Source organism: Arvicola amphibius, chromosome X, assembly GCF_903992535.2.
Source record: "Arvicola amphibius chromosome X, mArvAmp1.2, whole genome shotgun sequence".
Lineage (NCBI taxonomy): Eukaryota > Metazoa > Chordata > Mammalia > Rodentia > Cricetidae > Arvicola > Arvicola amphibius.
In genome coordinates this window covers 327,377-353,636 of record NC_052065.1, presented here as the reverse complement: position 1 = coordinate 353,636, position 26,260 = coordinate 327,377, and the positions used below count along the sequence as shown (strand labels likewise).

Sequence of the window (26,260 nt, the reverse complement as noted above, 5' to 3'; positions counted from 1 at the left end):
AGCAAGACTTTATTAACACATGGACATTGGAGAATTTTCCCAATGCTATTTGGCATACAGTGCACACAGAAGGTGGAGATTATACCATCTTACATTGCCACTTGGAGAAACTGCTTCATGCTGAACAGACTGGGCAGGATCTCTACAATAAGATATGTATAAGCAGCCAACTCCTGTTTATTATAAGCAAGGAGTCGAGGGACTCTGAATGAGGTCAGAACTCTGGCAGCATGCACAGGTAGATTGGTAATGCTAGGGCTCAGATAGGAAGCCAGGCATCTGACTGTCATGTGGCTTCCCCGGCTATCTTTCCTTTGCTGTTCTGATTTATGCTAAGTGTAAACCACAGATTTGATGTTGTATAATTAATTGCTTGTTGTTAAGGAATGTGTGTGTGTGAGGGAGCTGGTTGGTAGAATGTTTGCCTAGCATTCACAAAACCCTGAGTTCAGTCCTCAGGCCCTCATAAAGCTGGGTGTGGGATACATACTTAGAATCCTAACATGTATTCCCATCACTTGGGAGTTGGAGGCAGGAGGCCATTCCTTGCCCACCTGACCAGTTTCGAGACAGCATAAGCTACGTGAACACCGGCCCCCAAAGAAAACAAAGAAGACTGGGACATGACTCAGTGGATAAAGCACTTGTACAAATGTGAGGGCTAGTATTTGATTCCACATAACCATAATAATCATAAGCACTGGTGGTTATAAAAGCAGCTCATCTGTGATTTTAGCTCTCAAAGCAAATTGGCTAGCTAAACTAGCCTGTATTTCAGAGCTCTGGGTTCAGCTGATAGACACTGCCTCAATAAGGAGGAGTGCCATTGAGAAAGACATCCAGTACCAACCTCTGGCCTCCACATTCATCACCATACATGTGCACATGCACCCCCGACAGGTTGACATGCATGTACACTACACATACATAAAGATTTTTAAAACTACCAGTAAGCATTAAAGGCAAAGACAGAACAAGCCCCTGGGCCCTGCCTTTGCAATTTGCTGTAGAGTGCACAGGCCCTGTGTTGCAGCATTACCATGGCCAAGTAAAGAGGGATAGCTGAGCAGTACCTTTTTGTCCTTGTCAGTGTCTTTAACAAACATCACTTAGACAGCAACTGGAAAGTTTATTTGGTATAGCAGTCTGGGTAACATCCAACTAGACAATTGGACCCATGACAAAAAGACTTTGACTTATTTGTTAAAGGCTACAAGAGAATTTTAAAAATTCCTATTGGATAATCCCTATCCACTGCCAGTCACATACCCTGGAGGAGGCTTTGGCCTCTGGAGAGACAAAATTGAAGGTATGGTCATTAGTAATACGTGCAGGCCTAGGTGTTGGAATTGACTTTCTCAATTGTGCCAAGCTGGAACAGACAGAAGGGAGCACAGATCCACAGAGGGCTAAAGCAGTGCTGTCACTGTAATAAAACAAGCGATTCCCTGTGCACCAGTACAGCTGGGACTCCTGTGGCAGAAGACAGGGCTGGTCTTGGCATGGAGAATGCTGCTGGCATTGTCAGACTGATTTTTCCATTTGTTTGAGATACTGCACATTATTGTAGTGTTTCTCCCCCCGACGAAGGCAGATCAACTTGCCAAACGGACAACACTGATAATAATTACCATACTAGAAGAAGAAACCTCACTACTTAGAAATGAAGCCTGTTCATGTACTGTTTGGCAGAAACTGAAAAGTAGCATATGACAATGATGTCAGCCAGGTAGTAAGATGGTTATGCGAGAATTGAAACTGAAATCATTCAGAAAATAAGCGTTCTGGAAAACTACAAGTTTCCAGGAGATGTGGACATTATTGGATGTGCAGTTCCATGAAGCAAAAGCCAGTGGCATTATGTGTTGCTTACAGGTGTAGATACTCTTTCGAAAACAGGATTTGACTCTTGGTTTTTTGAGACAGGGTTTCTCTGTGTATCCCTCCTAGCTGTTCTGGAACTCACTCTGTAGTCCAGGCTGGCCTCGAACTCACAGAGATCCTTCTGCCTCTATCTCCCAAGTGCTGAATTAAAGGCGTGCACCACCACCACCTGGCAAATTTGACTTTTTTAAATAATTAAAATATAGTTGACTAGAATAGCACGCCACAGCATTTTAATCAAGTGTTATTCTCTGTAGTAAAGAGCAGCGGGCCGCATTCCCGCCGCCCCACTCCTGGCCACGTGGCTAGCTTATGCCCCAAAATAACAACACACAAATTATATTCATTTAAACATTGCCTGGATCATTAGCTCTAGCCTCTTACTGGCTCTCACATCTTGACTAACCCATTCTAATAATCTGTGTAGCACCAGAAAGTGGTGTCTTACTGGGAAAGATTCAGCATGTCTGACCTGGTGGCTGGCTTCATGGCGACTGTCTCAGGTCAGAGAATCATGGCGACTGACCCAGAGAGGAGAGGCGTGGCGATTGCCGGAGGCATCTGCCTCACTCCCAGCATTCTGTTCTGTCTACTCCACCCACCTATGTTTTGACCTATCAGGCCAAGCAGTTTCTTTATTAATTAACCAATGAAACAACAGATAGATAGAAACACTCCTACATCAATTCTCCAAATGCCAAATGCCTTGTATCAGGACTGAGTCAGTTTGTTGTGCACCACAGATTGTTTCTGCATGCAAAGAAGGGATCCAAAGCCTGCTCTATTTTCTCTTTAAGAGTGCTTAGAGTTCATGCTCATTGCCGTTGTCCTTGGTTTCTCAGTCCTCCCCCACCGTATGGGTGGAAGGGAGGGAAGGGGGAGGAGGAGGGGAGGAGATGGAAATTTTTAATAAAACAAATGAGAAAAAAAAGTGCTTAGAGGTGAAAAGATCAGGAAGTAGTGACTGAAATGCAGACGTCTGTGTTGGGGAGTCCAGCTGCATGTTGTGTGTCAGGAGTCTTCGTGTGTTGATGCTGAGGAAACCCTTTCACTGGGCATGGTGTGTAGCAGCAAAGAGCTATAGCACATGGTATGAGTTGCCTGCTGTTTAATAGGTAGGTGTTTCCCTAGAACACTAGCCTGCTCATTTGAGCATGTCGCAGGCACAGAAGTACCTCTTTCATCCTGGATTTGGAATGTTCTTCAACCACCTTGATGAAGAAAAGGACTAGGGAGGTAACTCCTGAAGGAGATACAATCATTAGAGAATCCTTTAAGAAGGTGCATGAGCCATATGTTTCCTTTTTAAAAGAATTTGGGGTGTATGTGTACATGTTCACGTGTGTGCAGGTACTCATGTGCATGTACATTTTGAGGCCAGAGGATAAACTTGCTCAGAAATGACAACAGGGTCTCAATGGCCTGGGGATTTCCAAGTGGATGCTGGGGATGGAACTTGGGTCTTCATGCTTACAAGGTAAGAACTTTACCAGCTGAGCTAGATAGACTGTTCTCACCCGCGTTTGTAGTTTTTTTGTGTGCTAAGAGCCCTTAGAGCCTGTCTAGGGTTTAGAGAGATGGCTCACTGGGTAGTGGGGCCTATTGCCAAACATGAAGACCTGAGTTCTGGGACCCACGTGATGGAAGGAGAGAATGTACTCCTGAAAGTTGTTCTTTCATTCACACGTGCATGGTCCCTCCTCCCTCACAAAATAAATAAGTAAAATTAAAATTAAAACTGTAAGAACCCTCTTTTAAGGTCTGGGGAGATAGATGGATCATTATGCTTGGTTGATTCACAAGCATGAACATTGACTTCTGATTCTAGCACCCATGTAAAAAGCTAGGCATGACCTTCCATGCCTGTACCCTGCCTGGTCAGTGGAAGTTAGAGACAGGAGGATTGGGTATTGCTCACTGCCATTCTAGCTCTAGGTTCACTGAGAGTTTCTGTCTCAAGGGAATAAAGTGCAGAATGATAAAACAGGTCACCTGGCATCTTCCTCTGGTCTTTGCGAACACATAGCTCCACACACGTGTGCATTCACCACACCTGCATCCTCCTCCTGCAATCTTCCTCTGGTCTTTATAAACACATAGCTCCACACACATGTGCAATCAGCACATTCCCATTCTTCTGCTCTCCCTAACCCTATCCTTATATATGAGTCTTACCTGTGTGTTTGTGTGTGTCTATGTGCATGTGTGTGCTGCTGCCTGTGGAGGCCAGAAGAGGGCATTGGATCCTCTGGAGCTGGAGTTACAGGCTATTGTGAGGGGCACCTCTTGTGGGTTCTGGGAATTTAACATTGGTCCTTTGTGATAGTATGCTATTAACCACTGAACTAGCTATCTTTCCGGTCCCTTATCCTATCCGTGAGTGTTTGTGTTGTTTTAGCTGTTCCCACTTTGAGAAATTAAGAACCATAAAGAACAGTTGCAACATCCAGGTGTCTAGAAATTGCCCATAACTGAACTAAAACTTTAAAAACCCCTTTCATATGCTTTATTTGTTCAAAAGTAATTTCATTTTACCTTCTCCAAAGTTCATCTGAGTGTATCCAATTTCCTTGTCTATCTGTACGTTCTCTTCTTATGGTCTGTATGTGGATGATTTATTGTGTTTCCTGAATAAAAAGGGAACAGAAGCCTGGGCTTGGTGCCATATGTCTTAGTTCCAGCTCTTGAGGAGGTGGAGGCAGAGAAACAGTAATTCAAAGCCAGCTTCAGATATAGAGTGAGTGAGGCTGGTCAGGGTTATTGGAGACACTGTCTTAAAAAATAGGTGAGTGACCCAGCTCAGGGAATCCTGCAGAGTTTGTAAGAACCAGAGGAGTGGAAGACACCAGGAGAACAAGGTCCTCTGAAACAACTAAGCAAGGTGCTTCAAGAGACTGAAGCTGCAAAGGCCTACACCAGCCTGCATTAAAGTTCTCTGCATAGATGTTACAGCTTTCAGCTTGGCATTTTTATAAGGGACTCCTTTAAAAAGAGAACAAGTGGGTCTCTGACTCTTGTGCCTGTTCCTGGTAGTCTTTTCCTCCTGTTGGGTTGTCATGTCCAACTCCAATATGATAGTTTTTGCTTTATCTTATTATATTTTATTTTGTTGTGCTTTGTTGTTATCTCTTAGAAGTCTGTTCTTTACTAATGAGAAATAGAAAGGGAGTGGATCCAGAGGGGAGGGGAGGTTGGGAGGAACTGGGAGGAGTAGAGAGAGGGAGACTATAATCAGGATATATTATGTAATAAAGGAATCTATTTTCAATAAAAGAAAAACATAGGTTGTCAGACAGACATTATGGAATAAGAAATACTATGTTTTGAAAAATGCATATTCTTTAAATTACATGATTTATGGCCCTTCTTTCCAGTAAAAGTTTTTTCAAAAATGAGTGAGTGAATGAATGGATAGATAAATAAAAATAAGTGGGACATTAGTTTGCACATTGTTTCAGATGGTTCAGAATAGTAGGACTTTGGCCTGTACACTGTGAGGCTTCTTAGGAGGGTGGTACAAGTGAAGGACATTGTGTCTTTCGGCAGAATCTTGGCAAGGCCTACAAATACTTGTGGTTGTCACATCTTAGAGGTGCTACATGCATCTGATGGGCAGAGTCTCTGGATGCTTCTAAACACCCTCCTGTATCTAAGACAGACTTCAAGGACAGTGGGTGCTCTGCCAAATGCCAGGAATGCTCATTTAAGTACAATGTCCTGCAGTATTCTCTACTGGCTCCATGTTTCTGTAAGGTTTATCAGGTGGAATTTCACCTTGGGGAGGGCCAAGACCCTGGCTTGGTGAACATGGAGGGAACAATAGACTGCTTATTTGTGAAGTCCAGGCCAAGAACTGAGTGAGGTACTCGCTTTGGGAGCAGAAGGGATGTAAACCACACCAACATCAAGAGAAATTATGTTAATTGAGAAATGTAATTCACTTGAGTTGTACAGTCCATCCACTTAAGATGCAGCATATATTTAAAAAATTTGCAGTCATGCTTACTTTAGCTTATAGCAATAGTTCATTCTCTGAAAATAGTTCTCCCAGTCAGTGGCAGTCACACCCCATTGCCCCACCCCTCCCAACTTCTACACTCCTTCTGTCCCCATGTTGGTTTTTTACTTCAGGGACTGCATAGAAGGAGAATCCTGCAGTTCTGTCTCTTTATATCAGACTTCATTCATTGATGTATTTTTGGGGGGGTTCATCCTTGTTGCAGTCATGGTTTAAGCCTCATCTTTCTTTCTTCCACACTGCTCTTCTGTTGTTCTATTCATGTTTGCCTGACATTTCCATCAGCTTTTTGACGTACGTGTGTGTGTGTGTGTGGGTGGGTGTGGGTGTGTGGGTGTGTGTGTGTATGTGTATGTGTTTGTGTGTTGGTAGGGAAATTATGGGGATAAAAGTGATAGATAAGATCATGGCCTAGCATCTGTCTGCTGGGGTGGACCCAGAAGATTCCCTAACCAGAACTGATAGCAATTTTGACCTCAGGAATCTGTTTTGTTCACAGGAATCTTACTTTATCTTCTATGAGGCCCCCTGCCCCAGAGCCAGCTACAATTTAAGGAAGATAGGGGACTACTGACAAGGTGAATGGTTGTTTTGAATCATTTTTACTCTTCTTTTATCTAGATGTAAAATAATTTCTCTTTAAATCAGTTTGTAGTACTGCCCTAGTGTGTTTTCTTCCTTTCTCTTTTCCTTCTGGTCACCTCACCCCCTACCTCCAGGTTTGTTCCTTGTTCAGAATAGGCTTTCTCCTCTCCCCTTTCTTTTCTTGTTGCTGTGGATGGATCCCAGCACTTCTCACTTGCTAGCCACACACTTAGACCCTATTTTATTTTTTTTTTGTCTTAAACTATTTGTAAGCTGCTTTATCTCTTCACAAGCTCAGCCTTCCAAATTTGACAGTTGACATTTATCTTCTCCTGTGGTGCCCGCTGGCTTTAGGACCCACCCCATGGACACCACAGCCACAGGTGTGTGAGATCTGTATGTGAAGCTATGTGGTATCTTCATATAACCCATGCACATCTGCCTGTAGGATTTAATTTCTCTCTAGATGCCTTAACAATTCCTAATACTGTCTTATTGAAAAGTGCTGTGCAGAGTTGTGTTTTTAAAAAATATTTATTTATTTATTATGTATACAGTATTCTGTCTGTGTTTCTGCCTGCAGGCCAGAAGAGGGCATCAGATCTCATTTCAGATGGTTGTGAGCCACCATGTGGTTGCTGGGAATTGAACTCAGGACCTTTGGAAGAGCAAGCAATGCTCTTAACCGCTGAGCCATCTCTCCAGCCCTCATATGCAGAGTTGTTAATGGTAGTGTTTATGGGAATATTTGAGAGTGTATATGCCTAGCAGAGACTTCTGTAGTTAACTATATCATCATGCAGGGACTCACAGAAAGAGAGGCAGTAAGCAAGTCCTTTCAGGAGTTCTAAGTTGAAACTCTTTGAGGTTTGAAAACTTTTATTTTATCCTTGCATTCTGCCATCTCCTAATAAAGGGGCCTAGAGTTAGAAAGCTTTCTACACGTTACAGTCAAATAAAGACATTGTAGGCCTGAGTCTCAGGCTTTTTGAGCCAGGTCAAAGAAAGCCGGTGGGTTCTTTTCCTGCTGCTGACCTGTCCCTAAGACAGTCTCCTTTCTCCTTTGTGCTCCCATACTGTTCTTTCCTTTTGGAGAAAAAGATGATTTAGAACTCATCTGGCAGAGCACGTACTGCTAGCAGCATGGGGACTGGACTTTTGATCTGCCCAAGAAGGACAGCACTACAGCTTGTAGAGCCATCTCAGAGGCTGTAAGGTGGTCTCTGCCAGCTGGGTCTTGGAATTCCTAGTCCTGTGTGACTGATGATAGTGGTGGTTTCAAATTCGTATATGTATCGGCTCTTCCAAGCCACTCTAGGGAGCATGGAAGAGTTTAGAAACTCAAATAGGAAAGATTTTCTGCTTGTAATCTGGTTAAATCAATGTGATGTGTGGTGTGTTTGGACACAGCCTACTGAATAGGAGGAGACAAATGACCGTGTTCCACATGTGAGTACATCTTTGCCCAAATGCTAGTCTTGTTTAGGTTTTTCAGTATGGAGCCTTGACATGGGAAGAGTGCCTGCTCAAAGACCAGAGATGAAAAGGAGTCCTGACTTGGCCCTTAGCAGCTGTTAATGATTAACACACCCCATGCAAACCAGCATAGCTTTAAAACATCTAATTCATATTTCTCTTTTAAGTGGATCAACATCCTGAATTGGTTTGTTAGGAGCTACACCCCAAAAAAACACAGTAGATTGGCCATTCCAGTATCCACAGCTGACATTTTGGCAACAATATTGGAAGAATATGAATGGGTGGAATAAAATTAGAGTTTCATACTATGATTCATATAATACCCCACCACAAATTAAGGTTAAAGAAGACATGTGGTTGTGGAACCTCACCTTCCACCTCATTTGAAACAGGGTCTCTTTTACTGTTCCCTGTGTTGCAAGCTGCTGAGACTCAGAAAATATTGAACTAAAAATGGTTCATCTATACTTTCTTTGTTTCAGTGACTCAAGTCTACTAGGCAAAATAAGGAGCTATAATTAAGATATAGGTCAGCCCTTCTAATTCCCTACAAAATGAGGGGCCAACTGTATCGACCATTCTCCAAGACCTGTAAACTGGCCTGGTCTCTTCTCAGGGATGTTTTGCTCCCTGGAGGACTTTTGGTAGTATCTAGAGACATGTTGGGGTCATGATTCAGGGAAGGGTACTTAATGAAAAAAGACCAGGAGTGTTGTAAAATGTCCTACAACACACTAGATAGTTCCTCATGCAAAATAATGCCCTCCAGAACAATTTCATAAGCACTGTGCCACTGTGCTTTCTTTCATATGACAAAAATTTTTCCAGACATTATATAATGCTTCCTTAGGGAGGGGGAGGATAATTACCTTGAGTTTGGAACCACCTCTCTGAACTCAAAGGCTGTAAAATCAGCTGTTGGGTCCCTTCTCTTGAGTTCAGGTAAGTTAAACTACATTACCAGTTGCCCTGACTTTTTATAGGGACAGAAATAAAATTCCAGAGCTTTCTGCTTATTCTCTTTAAATGTCATTTTCCATCTCTGTGGCAAAATAACACAGACAAAAATCCTTTACAAAGGAGAAGACTCAGTGGGGGTAGGAAGATGACTCAGTAAAGTACATCATGTACCATCATGCCTGGCTTTTACATGGATGTTGGGGATCAAACTCAGGTCTTCATCCTTAAGCAGCAAGCACTTTACTGACTGAGTCATCTTCCTACCCCCATTGAGTCTTCTCCTTTGTAAAGGATTTTTGTCTGTGTTATTTTGCCACAGCGATGGAAAATGACATTGAAAGAGAATAAGCAGAAAGTACTCCTATAGGAGTGCTGGCTGAAGTACTCCTGGGCCTTGCTGGCTGGTCTAGTCAAATTGGCAGTATCCAGATTCAGTGAGCAGTCCTGCCTCAAATAGTAAGAAAGTGAGGAAGACCCTGATTGTCAACCTATATTCTCCATATGCACATACACACACACACACACACACACACACACACACACACACACACACACACACACACACCCCAAAATGGGGGAGGGCATGGAGATTTATTTGGGCCCATAGGTTCAGAGATCTTAGTTTGTGGTTGTTTGGTCAGTTGTTTTGAGCTGCTCACCACATGGTGGCCAGGAGAGAGTGGGATCCTAAGTCCTGAGGGACAAGGTGTATCCTTCAGTGACAGTCTCCTACTGACCTCCTTCCTCCTGCTAAACCATACCTCTTAAAATTTACACCATCTCCTAATAGTACCATCAATTTCAGAATCTATCAGCAGATTACTTCATTGCTGAGGGGTTAACTCTAATGATGTAGCTATTCTGCCAAGCCTACGTCTGCACAATGTTGCATACCTAAGTCTTCAGGACCTAGCCAAACTGTGACAGCCACTCACAGAGTCAGTTCTTGGTACAATTTCTTGATCTCTTGAGATACCACCCAGGATAGCCTTTCTGAGTAATGTTCCATTATTGTGGATGTGAATTTAAAGTTCTTAATAGCAACTGATAGCTTGTGATATATGTGCAAGGACAAGGCATTCAAAAAGAAGATAAGTTATATATTCTTCAGGGTGTAACAATATGGTGTGTGGCAGTTTCTTCTGAGTTATATAAACTTTTCGCCTTGGTGGGATACAGATACAGGATATTCTCATAGGAAGTGAAACACTCCATCCTGCTGGGAACCTCTTTAAGACCATAAAATAAACTATTCACAGGCTTTAGCAACACCAACTCTCCCCAAACCTATGTAAGCAGAAAGGGCCACTGAAAATCACTTTCAGATAAGCTGAGCTACCTAGAAGAGGCTCAGAGCAGGTGAACCCCTTGGAATAGAGACTAGCCAAGCTGCCTGCAAGAGACAACCTTTTTTTAAAACTTATTTTTTATTGCTTTATAAATAATACCATTCAAAATTTCCACTTCCTCCCCTCCTCCCACTCCCCCACTCACCCCCCCCCCCCCCCCCCGCTTCCCTCCAGTCCTAAGAGAGGGCAGGGAACCCTGCCCTGTGGGAAGTCCAAAGCCCTCCCCCCTCCATCCAGGCCTAGGAAGGTATGCATCCAAATAGAATAGGATCCCAAAAAGCCAGTACATTCAGTAGAGACAAATCCCAGTGCTATTATCATTGGCTTCTCAGTCTGCCTCAATTGTCAGTCACATTCAGAGGGTCCAGTTTGATCCCATGCTTGTTCAGTCCCAGTCCAGCTGGCCTTGGTGAGCTCCCATTAGATCAGGCACACTGTCTCAGTGGATGAACCAACCCCTCGTGGTCCTGACTTCCTTGCTTATATTCTCCCTCCTTCTGCTCTTCAACTGGACCTTGGGAGCTCAGTCCAGTGCTCTGATGTGGATCTCTGTCTTGGAAGAGACAGACAACCTTTAACCTGCTCAGCTGCCTGCAGTTTGTGTGTGCTGTGTGCTTCAGGTTTCCAGCTTTCATGAGCTGTCACTTATACTGGGGTGGGCTTTTAGTGATACAGCTGTGCTTAGTCATATCTGCTCCTGTAAGTAGACCTTCACCCATAATCTTCTAAGTAGTCCCAATTAAAACTCATTGGTTCACTAGTATGGAATTTGGTAGTATCCTTCCTTACTTTGGTCTGTTGTTGGTTCCCCATCTGGATTTCATATCTCCCCAGGACTGGTGTCAATACAGCACCACCAGAGTAGGCTAGGTAATGTTCAGGGTAGCTGCAATTGTCTTGTGATCATACAAAGCAAAATGCATATTAGAGAATGTCCCTCAATAATAGAGTAACTGTGTTGCATGTAAAAGGCCTTGGCTGGGTTTCAGGTGGGGGGGATACACTGAGGGGAGTGGGGTGGGAGAGTTGTTTATTTAACTTTGTTGTGTTTGAGATTTGCTGGTCTCAGACTAGTTCTGTGGCTAAGACCAATCTTGAAGACATGAAGAATTAGGCTCCCTAATTCTCTGTAATGGTAATAGGATCTGAAATACCTAGTTAGAAGTAATTGGTCTGAAATGATAAAAATTTTGACATCGTCTCTCAAATATTCATAAAGGAAAAAGCGTAAATGAGTATAATGAGGAAGGAAGAGAACAGAGACCAAAGTGAGTAGAAGACTTGAGGTTAGTCGTTAGAAATAAGAGTTAACAGTAGGAGCAAAGGAGATGAGCGTGATGTGCACGCTAATCACAGCACAGAAAGTGGGAGCAAGAGGACAGAGAAATCTAAGCTAGACTGAGCTATATAGTGAAACCCATATTAAACAAAATGCACACATACTTGAAATATATTCACATACAGTTTTTTTTTTTTAATATGGGAAACAGGGCTGGGGAGTTACAGGAATGAGGACCTGAGTTCTGTCGTCAACCACATACAAAAGTCTGGCAAAATCCCAGCTAGCCCTGGGGAGGCAGAGGCAGGTAGATCCCTGAGTATCATTGGCTATCTGTCCAACTTAGCCTACCTGGATAGTGTCAGGGTGGTGAAAGACTCTGTGTCAGACAAGAAGAGTGGATGATGTCTGAGAAAGGGCACCCAAAGTTGTTCTATGGTCTGTGCGTACACATGGATGGACAGGGACAGACATGGGGACAGACACACAGATGATGAGCTATGCAGAAAAGATTTTATGGACACTTGTGGGGCTTCAGAGCACTTACTACTTAAGAATAGAATGCTTTTGCCTTTTGTATTTTATTGATTTCTTTTTTGCAATGCTGGGGGTGAAGCCCAGGTATCTATGTATGCCATTCAATAAACTCAACTGCTGGGTACCCTACCTCTATCCCCTTTTTTTATTTTAGAGCGTGAAGTTAGTGATATGTTTAAAAGACTGGAATTATGGCCCTATGAATCTCCTGTTGCCTTTCCCTGTGAAATTCTGCAAGCATTTTTCCTCCCAAAGATACTAATTTAGAGCAGTCTTGAATGCCATTTTGAGATCTCTTAATACCCACCATGACCACCACCCCACCACACATACATACCCAACTTCCCACAAGGCAGAATGTATTCCAAATGCTGAAAGATAAAGACATGGGCAGACTGGCTTCTCAAAGAAAATAGAATCTCTGAAATGTATGGAAAGGTTGACATCCAGCCGGCGTCAAGCCAAGGATGGTCTTCAGGAGTGCTTTTGTAGCGTAGCTTTTGGAACATCTCTAGTCCTTGGGGGTGGAGTTTCTGATTTCTTGCTGAAATGCAAGCCCTGTCTTTAATATTCAGGGAAGGCACTCTTCAACTTAGAACGGTGCTCAGATTCAATAAACCCATTATAAGTTGAAATATTATAAAGGCACAAATGCATTTAGTTCATCAAACCTACCACATATTATAGCAGGATGTCTTATTGTATTTGTTATCATAAAATAACAGACTGGGTAGCTTAGACAGGAGATTATTTCTTTGCAGGTTGGAAATCCAACATCACAGCATAGCAGATTGGTATCTGGTGATGTCTGCTTCCTGGTTCATTGATGGTTTCTTCTTCTTACTGTATCTTCAGAAGTGGAAGTGCGGGGGGCTTTCTGGGATCTCTTAAAAAAAAGCACACTAACCCCACACATAAGGCTCCATGCTTGTGACCTCATCACTTCCCCGAACCCAGTCCTTTTAGTAGTGAATGTATCACTTTGCGGATGAGGCTATAACAGGAATTTGACCAGGTTTGGAGGTACTGTGATCTAGGCACATGGCTTTGTAGATTGGAATGTCATAGAGAATAACATTTTTCCTTTGCAACAGAAACTTGCATACCCCTCTTCTTAGATCATATTAATAAGCACGTTTGTGACCCAGCAGGTCTCTTTGGAAATACTTCTTTACAAACTGGTAAAACAAAACAGAGTCATTACTAAGTGTTGTATGCCTAGCACCATGGAAACCCATAGTAATCATTTCTGTATTTGTTTTAATGCAGTCAACCCAGGGTGAGTACTATAGGTGCTTTGCTGGATCCAGGAATGGAAATGATGATTGAAATTTGTTTTCTTTATAGTCCGAGTGGGGGAATCAGCCAAAGCACCAACATATCTCTCACCACAACACTACTAAATTAATCAGTGTACCAACCCAGTGTCTCAGGAGCCAGAAGGACTGAGGGAGGGTCTGAAAGAAGGCAGCTTTGTAGTGAAGCCTACGAGAAAACTTCAGGCCAGTACATGCACTGCATTCTGCATGTGCTCCATGGAGCACTGTTGTATGGAGAATGATGCATAAAATATAAGTTTCTGGCTGAAAAAAATCAATCCATACAGGCAGAATTCAGAGGACGAGGAGAAGGGGAATGGCACCAAATCAGCCACCACCACTATCCTTCACAGCTAATCCTTCCTCATAGTATGAACATGTGGATCTCCAAAGAAGGCTTCTTGTGCCACATGGATACCCCCCATAGAAGCCTTCAGAAGGCGCAGTGAACTGAGAGCAGAATCTTCTCAGGAGGCTATATCCCTTGGGCTTGAGTTAGACTTACTTGCACTTGTATGTTTTTTCACGTGTGTGGGTAATGCAGAAGGCTAGAGGTCAACCTCCGGTAACATTCCTCAGATTCTACCCAAGAGTAGACAAGAGTTCACACTGGCCTCAACTCAGCTGATAAGCCATGCTGGCCTGCCAGTGAACCTGAGGGCTCCACCTGACTGCTTACCCAGCTCTTGGATTGTAATTCTGTGAAAACATGCCTAGCTTTTTAACTTGGTGTCTGGGACTGGAACTCTGGTTCTTATGCTTTCTCTACAAATACTCTACCAGTTGAGCTATTTACTATCTCCCCAGTCCTAGGCTTGGGTTTTTATTTCATTTCATGATTGCAAGAGGATGATGAAGCTATTTAGCTCTGGGCAACTTCCACATTTATTTACTGCTGAACCTTCAATGACAGTGTGGGATCTGCATGTACATGGAATTTTATTTTTGAAAAAACTTACAAACTATACAGCCTAGAAGTATCAGGAAAAAATGTAACGCATGTATGAAATGTGAAGGTGCGTGGTTGATCGGCAGTTATGATTCACCAGACAAGCTTTAATATATATATAATTCAGTTTTAATAAAGGAAAGGAAAGGGAACTTACAAATCCAAGGTTCCAGCGAGGAGGGCAGGAAAACAAAGAGCAGGCAGGCCGCAGGCCCGCAAGATTTTATAAGTCAATATTAGCCTAAGGGGGACACGCCTAAGAGGGACACGCCTAAGAGGGACACGCCTTTAGACCAAGGGGGACACGCCTTTAAACCAAGGGGGACACGCCTTACAAAACAAGGTTTTGGGCTAGGCTTCCCCTTCATCTCCCCCTTTTGTCTAAATAAGACAGAACCAAACCAAATACAACTATATTCAATAGGAACAAATAATAAATATAAAATTACAAACAATATTAAGAAGAAACATATAACAAAAGTTTTACTAAGCATTCTATTTCAAGGAGTCTAAATAATGTAGAGGGTAACTACAATTATCTAATCTTCAACCCCATCAAAGATCTGAGAAGGGAAGTAATATTACTTAAGCAACCAGGAAGTACAAACAAGAAACTTCCAAAATGTGCAACAAATGACAGAGACAACTAACTACCTGGGCAGTCACCCAAAGTTTCGTTTTGCAATGTTGAGGCAACCAACTTTGGCTAAGGCCTAACACAACTGACATAACATTTTTCAAAGGCAAGGAACTTTTTGTAGAACTGTCCAACCCTGTCTTGGCAAGATAAGACAATCCTGTTTTTATCCATTTACGGATACTCTGAAACTCTGTCAGTGGTCGAGGTATGGGCTTTTTCTTTGCCTAAAGGCCACTTCTGCCAAGAAGAAGACAAGCTCCCAGTGGAGTGTCTTTGGTGCTCAACATTCTCTCGGGAGTAGAGTGGTGTTGCCAGGAGTGATTGTGTCTCATAAGTATCAAACTCTAGGTTAGATTAAAGGCCATGTTCTACAGCTCTTCAAAGAGGTCGAAGATTATACTATCTATACTAAATATAATTTCTATGTATCTAAAAAACCTGAAAAACAACTGTGCAATAAATGAGGACAATATTCCCAAACGTAAACAATGTCATTATACAAATAATATCAGAGGTAGAAATGTACATTGCAATATGATAAATATCTCAATATAACAATTGTTTTAAACAGAGGTAGAAGCATACTCTCATACAATAGAGGTAGAAGCATACTCGCATACAATGTTCAATATACAAGAATCAACACCAATGCAATTTTCTAATAACAATAATTCACAAATACCAATCATCCCATCAAACCAGGTAATTCTCCCCCCTTTTTTTTTCATAAACACCCCTGAGTCCATATAATACCTCCCCCATCCCCTCAACCCTATACCATCTACTAAATGATGTCCCTAAACCAGAGGGCAAACTCTGTTGGGAGAGGGGGCGTCGTCCTCTAAGATTGCTTCTAGCTGACATGGGGGCGACGTTCTTCTCAGGGGGTTCCATGAAAGCAAATGATGGTAAAATTCCCAGAATAACATTTGGTCGAGGAAATTGTAACTAGCCTCTGAGTGTTTTGAGGAGGTCCGGCCAGAGTGTTGTCAAAATTGTACACCATTTGAAACTGTCTTGTGTAGTTGGTACCAAAAAAAAAAAAACCAAAAAAAGGTCTAATTTTAGCGCTATTAAAAACATGACGTCATAGTAACCAGGTGAAATTGATGTTGTGGGGCCCCATCTTCATCCTGGAAACTTCAAAGATTACTGAAGGAAAATTTGTTGTTTGTTACAGGAAAGGTAAACATTATCTACAAAGACATATACAGACATATATATTCGATGGAAGGTATAATAAAGACAGACAGATATGAGGAAAGGCAAAGAAAGTTTATCAAGTATCATCATCATCATCATCATCATCATTATCATTATTATTATTATTATTATTATTATTATTATTATTACTATTATTATTCTGTCCCATTTCATGGCTCCTGACCTGAGACAGAAACTCTGAGATATCTCTTATAAACAGGCTTGGAATTGAAGAAGGACTGAGCCATAGTCCAACTCCAAAACCAGCTCTATATACATATAAATAAAGGCACAGTATATATGTAAAAAAAAAATGTTTTATACTTACTAAACATATTCGGGTTCTGTGTTGATCCATATTAGGTTGTAACTAGTGTCCATGCATCAGTATTTAAATATCCAGGGTCCCTTAAGTTCTTTGAAGATGAGTGGTTTCCTGTGGAGATAAGAAAAGAACCTTGCCCCCAACCTATATGCTTTTCTTACCATCAGTATGATCATCATCCTTGTGAATGAATTATTTTTCTTTTCCAAGGGGCTTCTTCTCTTCAAACCGAACCTTTATTAATTTTGACGGTATCCACAATTTTTCCTCTCCTGTGGAGACAAGAGCAAAACCCCTTCCCCAACGCAGCACATCTCCTGGCTTCCACTGCGAGGTCAGCACATCCTTGAAATAAACTGGTTGATTTAATTCAGCAGACTTTTCCATTATCCAATGTCTTTCTGCAGCCGTTGTCCCCTTCTCATTAGCATTGAGAAAATTCAAGGTTAATAAAGCACTATGTAACCTATTTCTAGGGGTATTTTCCACCCCTTTCTGTTTGTTTAACATGTCCTTTATAGTTCTATTTGATCTTTCTATGACTGCTTGACCTGTAGGATTGTATGGTATACCTGTAACATGCTTAATATTGTAATAAGCAAAAAACTGTTTCATTTTCCTAGAAACATAAGCTGTACCATTATCCGTCTTTATTTGTGTAGGTATACCCATGATGGCCATAACTTCTAATAAATGAGTGATTACTGAATCAGCTTTTTCTGAGCTTAAAGCAGTTGCCCATTGAAAACCTGAATAAGTGTCAATGGTGTGGTGTACATATTTTAATTTGCCAAATTCTGCAAAGTGAAACACATCCATCTGCCAGATTTCATTCCTTTGAGTGCCCTTTGGATTAGCCCCTGCAGGCAGTGGTGTTTGGTTATAAAAAGAGCAAGTAGGGCATTTCTTTACAATTTCCTTAGCTTGTTGCCATGTAATAGAAAACTCTTTCTTCAAGCCTTTGCTATTGACATGATGTTTTTTATGAAATTCAGAGGCCTGCAGCACACTACCAATCAACAATTGATCAATTTCTGCATTACCTTTTGCTAGAGGACCTGGCAGACCCGTATGAGATCGGATGTGTGTTATATACATAGGGCAAAGCCTGTTCCTGATCATGTCTTGTACCTGGATAAACAATGAGGTTAGTTCTGTATCATCAGGTATAAATTCAGCAGTTTCAATATGTAAGATTACTCTTTCTGCATATTGTGAATCAGTAACTATATTAAGCGGTTCTTTAAAATCCCTTACCACCATAAGAATGGCATATAATTCTGCCTTCTGGACAGAATCATAAGGGCTTTGTTCCACCTTACTCAAATCTTCTGATTTGTAACCTGCTTTCCCTGATTTATTAGCATCAGTATAAAATGTACGTGCTCCAGTTATTGGAGCATCACGGATGATTCGGGGGAGAATCCAAGAAGTTCTCTTTATAAAGTTAAGCCTCTTGCTTTTTGGATAGTTGTTATTGATTTCTCCCAAAAAATTAGCGCAAGCTCTTTGCCATGGTTCGTTATCTTCCCACAATTTTTTTAGTTCATCAGCAGTGAAAGGAACTATAATTTCTGCTGGGTCTATGCCTGCTAGTTGACGAAGTCTCAATTTGCCTTTTATAATTAATTCAGAGACTTTTTCCACATAAGTTTTTATTTTCTTACTTGGTTTATGGGGTAAAAAGATCCATTCTAAGATAATATCATCTCTCTGCATTAAAATTCCTGTAGGAGAAATTTTGGAAGGCAATATGACGAGAATACAACTGAGCTCTGGATTCACCCTGTCCACATGTGTCTCTTGTAATTTCTCTTCAATCATTCTCAGCTCCTTTTCTGCTTCAGCTGTTAATTCTCTGGGACTGTTTAAGTCTTTTTCACCATCCAAGGTTTTATTTAAATGAATTATCATATCAGGTGTTATGCCAACAGCTGGTCGTAAGCTTGAAATGTCTCCTAACAACCTTTGAAAGTCATTGAGAGTCCGTAACCGATCTCTCCTAATTTGTGCTTTTTGTGTCTTAATTTTTTGTAAACCTATTTTATAACCTAGATAATTAACAGAATCTCCTCTCTGAATTTTTTCAGGAGCAATCTGCAATCCCCATTTAGGTAAAAGTATTTTTACTTCTTCAAACAGTCTTTCTAAAGTAGCCATGTTTGAATCAGATAACAGAATATCATCCATGTAATGATAAATTATAGAGTTGGGAAATTGCTTGCGTATTATTTGCAATGGTTGATTTACAAAATATTGGCACAGGGTGGGAGAGTTCAACATGCCCTGTGGGAGGACGGTCCACTGGTATCTCCTTGTAGGTTGAGAGTTATTATAAGTAGGCACTGTGAAGGCAAACTTTTCTCTGTCTTTTTCTTGTAAAGGTATAGTGAAGAAACAATCCTTTAAATCAATTACTATGAGAGGCCATCCTTTTGGTAATAAAGATGGCAGAGGAATTCCAGATTGTAGAGAGCCCATAGGTTGAATAACCTTATTGATAGCCCTGAGATCTGTCACCATTCTCCACTTACCAGATTTTTTCTTAACAACAAATACAGGAGAATTCCAAGGGCTGGTAGATTCTTCTATATGTCGAGCATCTAATTGCTCTTGTACCAGCTGTTCTAAAGCCTGCAACTTTTCCTCAGCTAAAGGCCATTGCTTTGTCCAGATTGGTTTCTCAGTCAACCATTTTAGAGGCAGTGCTGTTCGTATCTCTGAAGGGCCATCAATTGCTTTGCATTCTTGTACAGCCCGAACAGCCGGTTTCCGCCTTCTGTAATATCTTTTAATATTTCCCTCGGTGATATAGGCTCTAGAAGCAGCAGGAATGTTAATTTGGGTATTCCATTGCTGCAACAGGTCACGGCCCCATAAATTCACTGCAATATTGGCTACATATGGCCTTAATTTTCCTATTTGTCCTTCTGGCCCTATGCATTCAACCCATCTCGTGCTCTGCCTTACTTGAGATAGGGTTCCAATTCCCAGGAACTGAACATTTACATCCTGAAGAGGCCAATACGGATGCCAAGATTCTGGAGTAATGTTACTTACATCCGCACCTGTGTCCAGTAGGCCAGTAATAAAAATGCCATTTACACATACTCTTAACTTTGGTCTTTGTTCATTTATAAAAGTCTGCCAAAATACACGTAACTCATCTTTCAGGCCATTTTTGCTTTTAACAGCAGGCATGGGGCTTTCTAATTTTCTTGACGAGGCATGTTCTCGGCAGTAACTGGAAATGACTGGACCACATTCGCCATGGGGGCCTGCGAGAGGCCCCCCATTGAGTTTCCCAGTGGCAACAGGTTGCCTTGTCTATCTCTTGTTGACCTGCACTCATTTGTCCAGTGTCTGCCTTTTCCACATCTCCTACATATACCTGAAGGCTGAGTCCTCCTACGTCTGTTATTTCTAGAAGAGGCATTATTATTATTATTGTTATTATTATTATTATTGTTGTTGTTATTATTATTATTATTATTTCTGAAAATCCGTTGTCTGCAATTCCTTTTAATATGTCCCATCTTGCCACAATTAAAACATTTGGTAACTTGATGCCTCCTTTTTGCATTAGAAATTGCTTCTTCGACCCATGCTTCAGTGCCATAGTCAAATGATTCAACATTCATTGTATGTAAGACCCATTCGTCCAAGGGCGCTGATCTCATCTTTAAAGGCCCCAGGATCCTTTTACACTCCACATTGGCATTCTCATAAGCCAAAGATTCAATTATTATACGTCTTGCTTCTGGGTCAGATATCCCTATCTGTACAGCTTTAGTTAGCCTTTGTAAAAAATCACTAAAGGGTTCTCTCTGACCCTGTTTAACTCTGATATATGATTCCAGTCTCTGTCCTGGGTCTTGAACCCTGTCCCAAGCCTTTAAGGCTGCTGTAGTACATATGGATAAGGTGTGTTCATCATAATTCGCTTGTTCCAGAGGATCGGAGAAAAGTCCTTCACCTAGAATTTGATCTAGGGAGATCTCAATTCCCTTTGCTCTTTCCTGCTGTTCTAAAAGTTTAGCCTCTTGTCTGAACATGCATTTCCAATTTAATTGTGACCCACTCTCTAGAACAGCTGATACTAATTGTACCCAATCATGGGGCGTTGCCTTATTGCTTATAGACCAAGTTTTGAGCATCTCTCTAACAAAGGACGAATGTAGCCCAAAGTTCATAATGGCTTGTTTAATTTCTTTGAGATCATTCATACGGACGGGTTCCCATGTATATTCCTTGATGACTTTAGGGTTTTTGGAACCAGTCACCTTTTCTGACGTTACTATTGGAAAGGCAGGTAGAACTTTATGGAAATTATCCCGGAGAGTTTTACTCATTGACGGAGTTAAATTTCGCCTTTGTACCGTTTGCTCCTGTTCTATAATTTCCTCAATCTTTTCTAATCTGCTTACTATTGCCTTCTGTAAGGCCTGGATCTCCTGTCCAGAATTATGCTCCAAGGCCTTCATGGAGGATTCCAAAACATGAAGTTTGTCCAGTAGAGTTAGTATCTCATCCTTGGATAGAATTTTCATGGCATGAATTGTGCCTTCTTGTATTGACAATCTGTCAGCCAATCTGTCATATCCTTTAGACAAAGTCCGATTTTCACATTCAGCAGTTTTAATTCTCTCTGATAATGTTTCAGACAGGGACTGAAGTTTACGATCCAAATCAGCTGTTCTCTCCTCCGCAGCAATGAGTCTCTCCTTAATATCAGACTGTAGTTTTTCTAAATTTTGCTCATTTGACCGAGTTATATCAGACAAAGCCCTATTCCCTTCCTTGAGACCTTCAAACTCTTTCTTGGTGTCAGTCTGAATTGTTTTTGCAAATACCTCGACCGACTTAAAGTTGTCACTCAAAACAGTTGTGCCCTTTCTTAAGCATTCAACCTCTGTCCTAAGAATCCTGGTTTCATTCTGTAAGGACTTTATCATTTTTCTATTTTCAAACCATGTAAGGGAGAAACCAAATATGAGAAAAATTGCAAGCCCTATAAACATCCAAGTTATGGGAATATCATATGTGTCCTGTAATATTTCTACCATAGTATAATTAAATAGATTGCAGAAGCTTTCAACGGTGATATGGTCAGACATTTTTTTTTTTTTTAATCAAAAGAAATTTTACCTGAAATGACCGTTCCCTGCCAGTAGGTCGCTAGGGCAATAACCGCTCGGCCAAACCGAGTCACACACACGTCCTTTGCTCCGTACAAGCGGGGCTGGGACAGGCTAGTCTGGGAAACTGCTCTGAAGCAATCAAGAGCCCAAGGCCGAATCCTTGCCACGCAGTGTGGGAACTGGAGCTGAAGGCTCCCAAATGCCCGAGTTGGACGCCAAATGAAGGTGCGTGGTTGATCGGCAGTTATGATTCACCAGACAAGCTTTAATATATATATAATTCAGTTTTAATAAAGGAAAGGAAAGGGAACTTACAAATCCAAGGTTCCAGCGAGGAGGGCAGGAAAACAAAGAGCAGGCAGGCCGCAGGCCCGCAAGATTTTATAAGTCAATATTAGCCTAAGGGGGACACGCCTAAGAGGGACACGCCTAAGAGGGACACGCCTTTAGACCAAGGGGGACACGCCTTTAAACCAAGGGGGACACGCCTTACAAAACAAGGTTTTGGGCTAGGCTTCCCCTTCAGAAATGTATGTAGAGAATAGTCTTACCATTTACATACATTATGGATATTGTAAAATATACAGAAACATATAAAGTTAGAACTGACCTGTTGGTGGTGGTGCATGCATTTAATTCTAGCATTTGGGAGGCAGAGGCAGTCTTATTTCTTGAGTTTGAGGCCATCCTGGTCTACAGAGTGAGTTCTCAGCACAGCCAGGACTACAGAGAGGAACCTTGTGTCGAAAAAAAGAAACCAAACCAAAAAAGTTAGAATTTAAAGGCTGAGGTATAGCCCAGTAGTAGAATGTTTTTACTATGTGTGATAGTGCTAAATATAAAAATAATATTTGAACTTGCTTATTTTTGTTGACTTGACACAAGCTTAGACATATCTGGGAAGAGGGAACCTCAACTGAGGAATTGCCTTCATTAGATTGGCTTACAGGCAAGTGTGTGGGGTATTTACTTGATTGATTGATTGATTGATTGATTGATTGATTGATTGATATGGGAAAACAGTCTGTTTTCTTGGTAATGCATGCAGTTAGTTGACTTCAGGGCAGAGAAGCATTAAGGTGCACGATCATTCCCTTCAAATCCTGGCTGTGTCTTTTAGTTCCTTACCTTGTTTTTGTACCTAAGAACCTGGATCTCAGCATAGTTGCCCACCAATTTTCAGGTTGCTTGATGAACCTGAATAATTTTTAGCCATTTGTTGATTTTAGTGGAAGTTTTTCTTTGAATCCTGAGACTATCCCATTGTAGAAAGCTGTGTCATGTAGGTTGAGTTAAGATATGTGCACTCAGAGGAATAGCATTGACTGGGAAAGGCTTGCCTGCCTTTGAATGGTTTTGAAGTTTCTCTTTCTCACATGAGCACACACATGGGTTAATTTTGTTCTTTTTGCTGGGGTGGAACTTTTCTCTTTGTGCATGTTCAGCATATGCTGCTATACAACTGAGTTACACCTTCAGCATGTGTGTGCATGTGCACACATATACAAAAATACCCATACATTTTAAGCATTTTAGTTTTTGAGACCATAATATAGTCACATCATATTACCTCTCCTTTTCTTCCTTCAGTCTCCCCAGTTCTGCTGTACTGTCTTTCAAACTCATGCATGGTCTTATTTCTTTAGCTGTTATTACATACATACATACATGCACGCACACAGATATACACAGATATAGATATTTATTCCTAAATACATAAGTATGACCTTCTCAGTCTTTGTATGTTGTTTGTTTAGGATTGAGGCCTTGTGGACTTTCCCTTTTCCACATTAGTGTGCCTCTTGTGTTGTCTCTGTTCAGGTCATGCTTAGGCAGCCATGTTAATGAGATTTCTTGGCTTTAGCTTCTGATATTTTTAGGCAACACAGTCTCATAGCAGTCTTCCTGATCATCTGACTCTTAGAATCTTTCCTCACCCCTTCCACAATGTTCATTGAGCCCTAGGCATGGGAGTTGTTTTGTAGATCTATCATTGGGATTGGGATCCATAACTCTGCATTCTGATTTGATTATGGGATATTTGTACACACATATATTTTTAATGGAAGGCTCTTCAGTAAATTGAAGGTGTATACTTTATTTTCCTGCTTAGTGTATACTGAGTATTGTAGTACAACTGACAAAAATTTCTCCATCTTTTTCTCATGTAGAATCTCATTGCACTTCAGTTCTTAGAAGATGATGTATGCTGTGTTAGATTTCTTTCATTGGAATAAATCAGTTTATAAAAAGGACAAATTTATTTGAGAGTTCTTCAGTTGTTTGACACAGTCACTTTGGATAAAGTCTCATGAGGTAAAGTAAAACTATGTACCTAGATAGAGTCAGGACAAGATTAAGGTCCCATTATTCTTTCTGGGCATGCCTCTAATGGTCTAACTTCCTTCCATCCCACATTCTAAAGGTCTTATTAGCCCCTCTCTTACTTAGCGCCACAGGCTGAAGGCCAACCTTTGACACATGGCATTTGGGGAATATTAAGATAAAAACTATAATGTATGTACTTAACACACATAATATAATAAGCTTAATACTTTTTGAAAATGTCAGGAAAGCTTTAGTCATCCTAAGTGTTACGCATTTTCATATAATTGCTTCTTATTGGATTACCCAGAAGCAATAGAACCCAGAAACTAACCACAAACCGAGGCTCAGCCTTGATTCAGAACTGAATATCTGTTTTGATCCATGTGGTCTTGGTGTTCTTGGAGCTGTTTTGTGGACAAGAAGCTCCAGTTAGAGCTCCCTGATGATACACTGGACAAATTTCCCAGTTAATGAGGATTTGTTCACCTTTCAGCCAACCTAAAAGCAGGTGCCTACATTTTGCTCAGGGTTGTAAGCTGCTCACTGCTTTTCTCTATGAGTCTTTCTACTTTAGAAGACATTTCAACTTTCTATAGTACTTTATTTTGGTACTTCTGGGATTCAGATTTTACATGCTAGGCAAGCATTTTACCACCTTAGAATTTTGTGTGTGCGTGTGTGTGAATATGGAGATCAGAGGTTGGTGTGCATCGTCTTCCTTGATTACTCTCCATGTTTTTCATTGAGACAGGGTTTCTCACTCGAACCCAGAGCTCCCCAGTTTGGCTAGTGTAGCTAGTCAGGTTGCCTTGGAGACTTCATATCTCTATCTCCTGAATGCTGTGATTACAGGTAAGCTTCAGTGCCTCCCTGGCATTTACGTGGGTCTGATGGAGGAATCGCATTGGCTAATAAAGAAACTGCCTTGGCTTTTTGATAGGGCAGGATTTTAGATAGGTGGAGTAGACAGAACAGAATCCTGGGAAGAAGGAAAGTTAGTGAGACGCTTCAGGCAGTTGCGAGAGACAGTCACCATGACTCTCCTCGCCGAGATGGATGCAGGCTAGAATCTTCCCGGTAAGCCACCCCTCGTGGTGCTACACAGATTACTAAAATTGGGTTAATCAAGACGTAAGAATTAGACAATAAAAGGCTGGAACAAATGGGCCAGACAGTGTTTAAATGAATACAGTTGGTGTGTTGTTATTTCTTCGGGGCATAAGCTACCCAGGTGGCCGGGAGCCGGGCGGGATGAAAAACAGGCCTGCCCGCAGCTCCTCACTACATGGGTCTGAACTGAAGTCTTTAAACCTGTGCAGCAAACATCTAGCCCTCATCAGAATTTCTCTTTTGTTGATCTGAAACTCACTGAAACCTATTTTTTAAGAATAATTTTATTTTTTCAGAATAGTATTAATAATAAACTGAATACAAAGACACACACACACACACACACACACACACACACACACACACATATATATATATATATATATATATATATATATATAGCTGTGGATACTAGGACTGTGAAAATGGATACCAGGGATATAGATATTAGGATCTGTGAAAACAAGATGCATATTTATGTGCATTGGAGTCACTAAAATTCTGAGTTCATAATTTGGTATACAATTTCCACCAGCATATGGATGGTAGCTCTAGAGCAGTGGTTCTCAACCTTCCTAATGCTACAACTCTTTAATGCAATTCCTCGTGTTGTGGTGACCTCCAACCATAAAATTATTTTTATTGCTTCATAACTGTAATTTTGCTACTGTTAAGAATCATATTGTAATTATCTGATATGTGACCCCTGTGAAAGGATTTTTTAACCCACAGAGGGGTCATGACCCACAGGTTGAGAATCACTGCTTTAGAGGCTCACAGTAGGCTATTGATGAGCTTGTGCAACAGTAAGCTTAGGTCCAAGTCCAAGATCAAGCCCACCAGAGGGTCTGTTTCCTACCTGTAGAAATGAGTGGCCTTGAAGCACGTTGTGTCTGGTTGTTTTAAAACCCCAGAGTTGCTGTCATATTGTAGCCTAGACTGGAATAGGTTAGAACATACATTGTCTCCCCTTTTTGGAGGCCACAGGTTATAAACATCAAGGTGTCATTGGGCCCACAGGGGAAGATAACCTTCTTCCTGAGTGTCTGCCTTTCTGTGACCATTTTAACAGGATACCATACACACTAGATTGAAGGCTTCCCCTTCTGCAGTCTAACCTCATATTCCAGATCTCTGTGTAACCTTGAGGGTGG

At 41.3% G+C, this 26,260-nt stretch overlaps 1 protein-coding gene across 10 annotated transcripts in view; it reads left to right on the top strand.

The window, feature by feature from the left end:
- Tbl1x (transducin beta like 1 X-linked) overlaps window positions 1-26,260 on the top strand; it is a 169,978-nt gene that overhangs the window by 83,324 nt on the left and 60,394 nt on the right. For 3 of the 10 annotated variants that reach the window (XM_038316018.2, XM_038316012.2, XM_038316013.2), the window contains exon 3: window positions 6,402-6,480. The exons of the other annotated variants lie outside the window; for them this stretch is intronic. The gene's annotated coding sequence lies outside the window, so the exon portion shown is untranslated. The remainder of the gene's footprint in view (window positions 1-6,401; window positions 6,481-26,260) is intronic. 10 annotated transcript variants of the gene reach the window in all.